Here is an 8541-nt window from a genome sequence, read left to right on the forward strand (position 1 = left end):
TTACCCTGCTAGTTTCTAACACTGATGGGGTTCTGTTAAAAAATAACGCACAAGCACTGTATGTTTGCAACCATCCTGGGGTGTTAGAGAACTCATAGCTGTGTGACAAAATGCCGAAGTTGTGTTGTTCTTACCTCCCACAATAGAATAGCTGAGTTGATCAGGAGGAGAATCTTTATCTGAACAGTTCAGTTCAAGAAAGGGGGTCTTGACTGTGGAATATATGAATGTATTAAAATATGGTGGACTACAGACAGGAGGTTCATCATTCACATTCTGTAAAACAAGAAAAGCAAAATATTATTGTTAGCTGTTCAATTGTACATCCTTCTTCCACTTCATTTGCACTCCATTAATTCCCTGCATAAACACACGTACACATTCTACCATGCACATGTGCACACCAACAGCACCATTAAAATCAACATTTTCCTGTGTTTATTATAGAGAGAAGAATTATACTTAGAACTAGAATATCAGTGCATAGAATAGAAACTCAGTATAAGCTGAATTGTGTAAACTTTAATAATGTAGAGTAATGCCATGCTGGAGAAACAAGTACTTTAACACTAGTGTCCAGCATAACACTACTTCCATGTAAGAATGAATATATAGTAACCACCTTTATATTGCTTCAAAGAAAACCAGTGGAAATAATACACGGTAGTCTCTGATCTAACAGTGTCCCAAGCATTAGGGTTTAGTCGATAGGAATAAAAACCTTGATCAAGTACCTTATCAAGGATTAGAAATCGGCTTTAGGTTCAAATATACTTTTTAAGCACCTCCAAAATACCTTGCCTGCATGGGACAGAGTGGTTGGCCCAAAAAATGTAGATTACTGCTGTCACAAACCCTTGCAGGGGGGATCCCCAGAGATAGAAGTTTCTCTCCACTGTGCAGCCACTTGCCACAAGGAACACACTGAAGTTTCCTGGGGATAGCTACCTATCCCAGCAGGCCTCAGTTCCTCTGCCCTTACACCAGACTGCAGCTGCAGTGAGGGAATCTTTGCCAGCCCAGGTGGTCATTCCAGTTTTGGATTAAGAAGATATTGTAGGTCTCCTCCATGGACAGAGTTGACCTGGAATATCACCTGCTCTGAAGTCACCCCTTCCAGAGGCAATCAGGAAGGAGACAAACAACAAAAGGATTTATTATAAAAACAAAACAAGCATAAAAACCAACAACCATAAACTGAGATACAGACAGAGATATAAGAGTAAACAAGTAAAAGCTAATACCAGAATATTAACCAGTTCTTGCCCTACATCTTAAATCTGAGGATATAATGCTTAGCCAGCTTCACAGGTCTAAGTGCAGCTCCTGCCTTTGATCCTGCCCATCAGGGTTTCCTGCATCTCTCATCAGCTTACTTTTTCCAGCCTCTATTCCTGGGGGGTCTCAGCTGCTCCCTTCTATCAGGGAAGACTGAAGAAAAAGTCATATTCTCTAGGTATGATAAAATACCTTTGCTAGTCTGGCTATTAATATACATCACCACTTCATTTCTAGGGGGGGCACACCATGCCAGTATATTCCTGATGCCCATAAGTGCATTTGTGCTGGAAAGCTTGCAAAGAACAATTTTTTCAACTATTTACTTGGTCCAATAAAAGATAGCACATCTACCCAAAGAACCCTGCCTGCCTATTTATCAAACTACAACCTCACATCCTTCTTAGGCATGTAGATTCATGAATCTGCCATGCTGTTTCTCTTATATGATAGTTTGACCAGCCAGGTGACAGGCACCTGGTTCTTCTTTTAAAACATAAGCTTATCATTGTCTGGCCAGATCCAGGCTTCCCCTGCCTTGCAGCAGGCTCACATGGAGCACCACTAAACAAACCCTTGTCAAATGCTAATTCTCAGCCATTAACTCCAGGTGTGGACAGCTGAGGGGTGCTCAAGTTTATCACTGTCTTACTGAGGGCATTGTTGTGCATTACACTCTGAGCCACACATCTGTTGATGGGTATTAGTATTATGGAGCAGCCAACCTGCCTGCCCTGCCACTGTTGTCAGGCTGCCACTCTTCTCCAGGTTAAGCCTGGCCCGGAGAGTAGCAGCAGTGTTGGCAGTGGCCGGGCAGGCAGATTAACCTTTCCGTTCTTGTTCCCTGGGGTAGGCAGCTCAGGCAGCCACAAGCAAACAGACGTGGGTGGGCAGTGAGTAGAGGTCTGGGGTTTTTGGGAGGGTGGGGGGACAGTGACCCCAATCTGGGCCAGTGCTGTAGGGAGGGCAGGTGGGGTGTTTATACTAAGGCTACACCTTAGTGTAGCATGAGCTGGGTAACACAGATCAGAGGTAATCCTGACTTGGAGAGGTGTACTTGGAGCCACAGAATGAGTGCTTAAAATTAGTTTCAGGTGTTAATATACAGACAATCCAGGTGTTAAGTGCTCCAGGAGCCACACAAAATTACCATGTAACAAGCCACTGACACAACCTTGGCTGAAATATAAAAATACATCAAAATTACATTTATAAATACATCTGTCATATGCTATAACAGATACGGTTATGGGAACAATAAAACTGATCACAGCTTTGCACTAACTAACATTAGAGACTCAACACCACATAAGTAAATCTAATTCGGGAAACTATTCATGCATGATACATGGTAAATCCCCAAAAGGTAACTTGGCTTTGAGGTGAATCTGTGACAACTCGTCTACATGCAAAATTCAAGTTTATATGCCCTTTTGACTTCTTTGCATAGCACAGGCTTTTTATGCATCAATAGTAACAAACTGAACTTGCCAACTTTGAATGATCTATTCTTTACTTCCACAATATTGTTCCTGTGATCTGGGTTTTATACATAATATTCCAGGGCTATGATCCAAGTTAGATTTGGCAAAGAACTATGACTTTCATGGTTCATTGAAGTTCCTATTGCCAGGTAGGCTAATTTCTCTAAACACAGCTAGTGAATAATCTAATAGATGTCCAAATGCTGGAAATGATTTTTACAAACTTATAAGAATGCTCTTTTATTCAAGTTTGGCTTATCAAAGACTACCAGGAGAAGATAAAGCTTGCTTTAAATCAAATATTTACAACACCTGAAAACTTAGCATGTACATAAATGTCTAAACTCAAATTGTATTTAAGTGCTGAACTACTATTTGTCCATTGTTATGTATCATTCAATTTTAACTTTCAAAAGCAGTGGTAAACTACAAAAGGTGTGCTATCAGCAGCAGACTTACAATGCTTTATAGTTGGTTAATGTTACATGTATTACAATGCAGTGCAGAGGAAAGAGCTGTCAGTCAATTTGCCTGAAAGCCTATATGTCCTGATAATCTGTTCTCAATTAAAGAGAAATGAGACAAATCAGGACCACTCACTCAGCCTTTCCCTATAATGATGTAAACAGGAAAGTGGTTTTCAATGTTTATCTTGTTAAATGCTCCATTAAATGATTTACTAAGATAAATAAAGCTGCCTACTCTTCCCTTGAGATTTTGGTTTTCTTTTTTAAACAAAACATAATACAGCCAATTCATATTTAAAAGATTTATTTATCAACTGATATAGTTTAAAGTAATGATGTGGTGGAATAAAGAACTATAGCTGAACCATGAAGGTCTATTAACTTCAGTAAAATCTATTAACAGGATGGCAAAATCTGTCCTGAATATAATTCTTGCCAACACAGAATAATAGTACAAGCAAAACAGCTTTCTTTATCCAGAACCACATGGCCTGTTATATTTTTTCCCCAAATACAAATGGCACCTAGCCACAGAGGCCTTAATACAAAGACAACAGGAGTCTCCCCATTGATTTCAAAGGGCTCCAGTGTACAGATCTGGAATTCAGTCAAGATCTGAGCTTCCTCTGTTTAGCAGTATTCAGATGCAAATTTTAATTTGATGCATTATATAGATAAAAATCAGGCAAGAAAGAGGATCTCATTAGCCATTAACCCACGATTTCCCGATTCAGGTTGCAGCTACTGCTAACACATAGAACATAAAAGTAATACAATAATTGTTCTTTACTATAAAACTGATAAAAATGGTGCGATATGACAATGCATATATGCTAGGACGTATTGGATGCATTTCTTCTAATCCTAACAAAGCTTTGGAATATATATACATGTTTCAAAACCATCATCAAAAGACGCATACACTGCATGGAAGATAACTGCTTTCTCAGCAAAAAGTTATATAACATAGTTATCATACTTACACTCTAAAAGCAAATGGACATGTTACTTAGCTCATGTGTAAATTATATTAATTGTTTTAAAATGCTGTTTTACAAATGTGCATAGCATCTACAACAAAATAAATAATTTGCAAATAAAGGTTATTTATATGTGCAATGAAAATTACAAGGAATAAATCTCATCTTTAACGCAGGTTTATGCTTGACTGCTTGCCTCAATGACTAGATGCTAACAAAAGATGGAGATAACATAACAAAATGGGCCCAGACTAATTAATTAGAGTTAAAGTGTGTGAGTTGAATTAATTGCAGAACACAGTTCAACGGTCAAAAATGAAAAAAAAGTCATCAGTTAGATCTAATTTCTAGACACATGAGACTATATGCTATGGTAATACTCTCTGCTATACTTGATGCTATCATAAAACAGCAACAAAATGGGAAAGTATGTGGCACGATCCTCAGCTGGTGAAATCAGTGGCTTTCTATGAGGTCTTAAACTAGTTGATGATATGGCCCAAGGCATTTGACTACTAACAAAATACAAAATCCTGCTGTGATTAAATCAGGAAATTCATAGGTAATCAAGCTGAATTACGATATTCAAGAGGCTTTTATTATTTATTTAAAAGGGGTTGGTTTATTTGCAAAGTGGTATCCTTAAATTTTTGTAAGCAGAGTGTTTTGAGAGTTGCCATTGGTTGTGTTTATTGTATCTGGACAAGTGATAAATATCTCCAGTGCAGTAATAATATGTAAAATATACATACCTAACCAAGTTTTAAACTAGCTAGCTTGGGATCGAGAAACAGTCTAAGCACATACAGCACCAACTATAAAACCTGCTGAAGCTAGATTGTTATCAGTATCCCAGACTAGCTAATTTACTTCTGGTATGTTTACATGGCAGTAACTACAGTGTTGGCACAGAGTGAAAAGCCATTCTCTGCTCCATTAAACATAAGTCCTTTGGACAAATACTGTCCCCATTAAGTTGTATTCATGTACATGAAAGGCAAGTAGAACCTAAAGAGCCTACAAAATGGAACCCAGACTTTACATGTTACAGAAGAAAGGATTGCACTGTGTATTCAGGTTTTGAAAGAAGCATATGGTGAAGATCATGCATAATGACCCTGTCATAAGACATAAGTGGAACATGACCTCCAGCTCCCAAAGCACAGGCTTCTACCACTAGAATTTAATGGGGTAATTCAGAGTAATTAGTTTGATAGGGAAGAGACAGCAGGATGAAGCCATCTGCTTCTATGTAGTCATCCAAGAAGAGTCCAAGAGGTAAGAGCATATCACTTCACTGAATGCAAGAGAATGGGAACAGAAAGCTCGTATCTAGTTGTCACAACTTGTGATTGGTCAAGTGTCTGGAAGACTGCTCAAGTTGTCAAAGAAAGAAAAAAATGATGATGGTACGTTTAATACATACTGTCCAGTCATCATTTCCCACCATTCTCTCTTTTTTGTTTTGCTCATGTGCTCTGCTTTCCAGAAGTCTTAATAACATGTTTGCAGTAGGCTTTCTCTGTTTTAAAATATACATGGGTTGCCTTCTTGGAAGTCTACAGTATTTCAGCTTTCCCAAAAGACTGCTGCCAAGCTGTTTTTATGTCAGCTGTGTGATTTAAGCATGCTTTGGCTAAAACTACAGATTTACTGATTGAGATGAGACTTTAAACACTTCAAGGTTAAAAGTGGGTGGGCAGATTATATAATTTTCCTTTATTATACTTTTATTTCCATATCTGACTCTTAGTCATCCCATATTAGGAAAATTACACTTCCATCACTGTAGCAGTTTGGTTTGTGGTGTGTTAAATAAGGTTGGCAAAATGATTCAAGTAAAACATCAGTAACACATTGCATTTATACAGTCGCCTTTCTTATTGAAGGATCATGAAGTGTCCTGAAGACAAAAACTGGACAAAGTCCTGGGGAGCTCACTAAAAATTATTATTGAAAGAGCATCAACTTTTCTTGCAATTATAGCAGATCACACACAGTGTGGCATGGTAAAATAATGATATATATTCAAAGGCAACAGAATCTACCTCTATGCAGTAAACCAGAAAAATGACAGGGTGTTGTTTAAGTTCCATATCAGATCTCAAAATAAGGCTTAAGTGGGACCTAGGTGATGGTCTGTGCATTACTTGTTCACCCATTGAGCTTGATTCCCATTGGTACACCAAAAAGCAGCTGGGGAATATTAAAGGAGTTAGTGTAACAGAGAATCAGGCCCATATTGTTTATTATATCCATTATAATGACACTACAATAAAAGTTACAGAAATAACACATTTGACCACCTGAAAAATTTAGCCATTGCATATCCATAGTGTGGCCCACTTACTTTTATTCTAGATTTAGTTAATTTCCTTTGACCATCGTTTTTCCTTGTGTGACAGAGTTTCAAGTCATCTAGACTCAATGCAAAGATAAGGATGCCTTACAAAGAGCCAGGTTCGTTGACCTTTCATCACAGTGAGGTTTCAGTTATTTTCACTAGTCTTACTCATTGGGACTCCAGGCTGAATAAGCTAATAATCAACATAAATAAGGCTGGTGAAGTCTGGCCCACTGGGACTACTCACAAGTTGGATACAATTCATTTATGAGTAAGAGTAGCATCATCTGCTCTTCAAAGAAGCTGGAAAGGTATTTTTCTCTCAAAAGAGGTGGGATTCTGATATGCTTTTATAAAATCTGTCTCCCTCCCCATAAAAATAAAGGAGAGGAAGAAGTCTGAATAACTAGGTAGTAGCACAGACCATATATAAGGATAACTGTCAGTGGAAGACAATCAATTGACTGCTTGGAGAATATGATAATAAACACACTGACAGACCCAGATGATATGCATCCATGCTGTAACACTGACAAGCTTTGGCAATTTTTTTCCTGGGGGTATAAGGCATCTCCCCTATACCCATATCCCCCACTTCTTATCCACTAGAAACACTAGCAAAGGTTGCACTGACTACAGTGCAAGTTTCAGGTCCTTACCCTCACCTTCTGATCTTTTCACACCCCTGCCCTGTTTTTTCTCTATTTTTTTTTATATTAGGTGTTGCATCGTCACACCTCCAAACACTTCCTCCATTCTGCCAACCACACCAGGTTCCTCCCCCTGTTTGATACCCGTTTTTCCTGCCCATGTTCTCACACTATCCCATGGGCTATCCCCTGTAGAGTGGACACTCTATTGAACTTATCAGTAAATCTAGTCTCCTCTTACCCTTCAAGTTCATCAGCACCCTCCTCTCCTGCACTGCTTATTAGAAATCAGACCATTATCAATAGCAATGGGGATAGCTGATATTGTCTTTAAGGGATAAAAAGAGAGAGGACAAATAATATATATAGAGATCTGTTAAATTGAATGTGCTTGTATCACTCTGCCCTAATTTTCCCTTTTCAGCTGACCTCCTAGATTGTAAACTCACTTGAGCAATGACTCCATGTAATCTTTAATACACAAGTCTTCACATATACTTAAATAGTCCATGGCATAAAAGGGCCACAAACCTATCAAGTGTCTCTGGTTGCTATTGCAATATAAATATAAAATATCGGGTCATATTTTATATCAATGTTTCAGCTGGGATTAGAGTTCTTTGAGGGTATCAGTAAGTAGGTGGATCAGAATGATCCAATTGACATAGTATATTTGGGTTTCCAAAAAGCCTTTGACAAGGTCCCCCATCAAAGGCTCTTAATGACATTAGGTAGTCATGGGACTACAGGGGAGGTCCACTCATGGGTGGGAAATTGGCTTAAAAGGCTAGGTACAGACATTCAAAAAGCTCAAGGCAGAATTGATTCAAGTTACTCAGTTTTCTGTAAGTGGCATAGTTTAGACTGGTAGCCAACAGGACACAAATTCACCCTTGGGGGCAGAGGGGGTCAAATCCTAGATTGGATTCTGCCATTTTTAAACTAGTCTGTGTGTGCTGAACTTCTGTTCTGTTATGGATATAAACCGGTTTCTGATCACTTATACTGGTACAAGTGTAATGTCTGTAACTGGCCCTAGAAAACAAAGAGTAAGTATAAGTGGTCCATTTTCAGGCTGGAAAGAAGTAAACAGTGGGGTCCCCCTGGGACCTATATTGGGATCAATGCTGCTTAACATATTCATAAATTATCTAGATAAATGATTTCCCCACAAATCTCATACCTTTACTTATGATATATCGTCCTTCCCTGGAACCTGCACAGGTAACTCTCAAACAATTGCAACCCATACTAGAAAAAGACCCCATTCTTAAAGAAGTCTTTCCAGAACCACCCATCCTAGCCTTTAAACAAGCACTGAACCTCGCTAACCTCTTC

This window comes from Gavialis gangeticus, unplaced genomic scaffold (genome assembly GCF_001723915.1).
Source record: "Gavialis gangeticus isolate Ggan-Ray unplaced genomic scaffold, GavGan_comp1, whole genome shotgun sequence".
NCBI lineage: Eukaryota > Metazoa > Chordata > Crocodylia > Gavialidae > Gavialis > Gavialis gangeticus.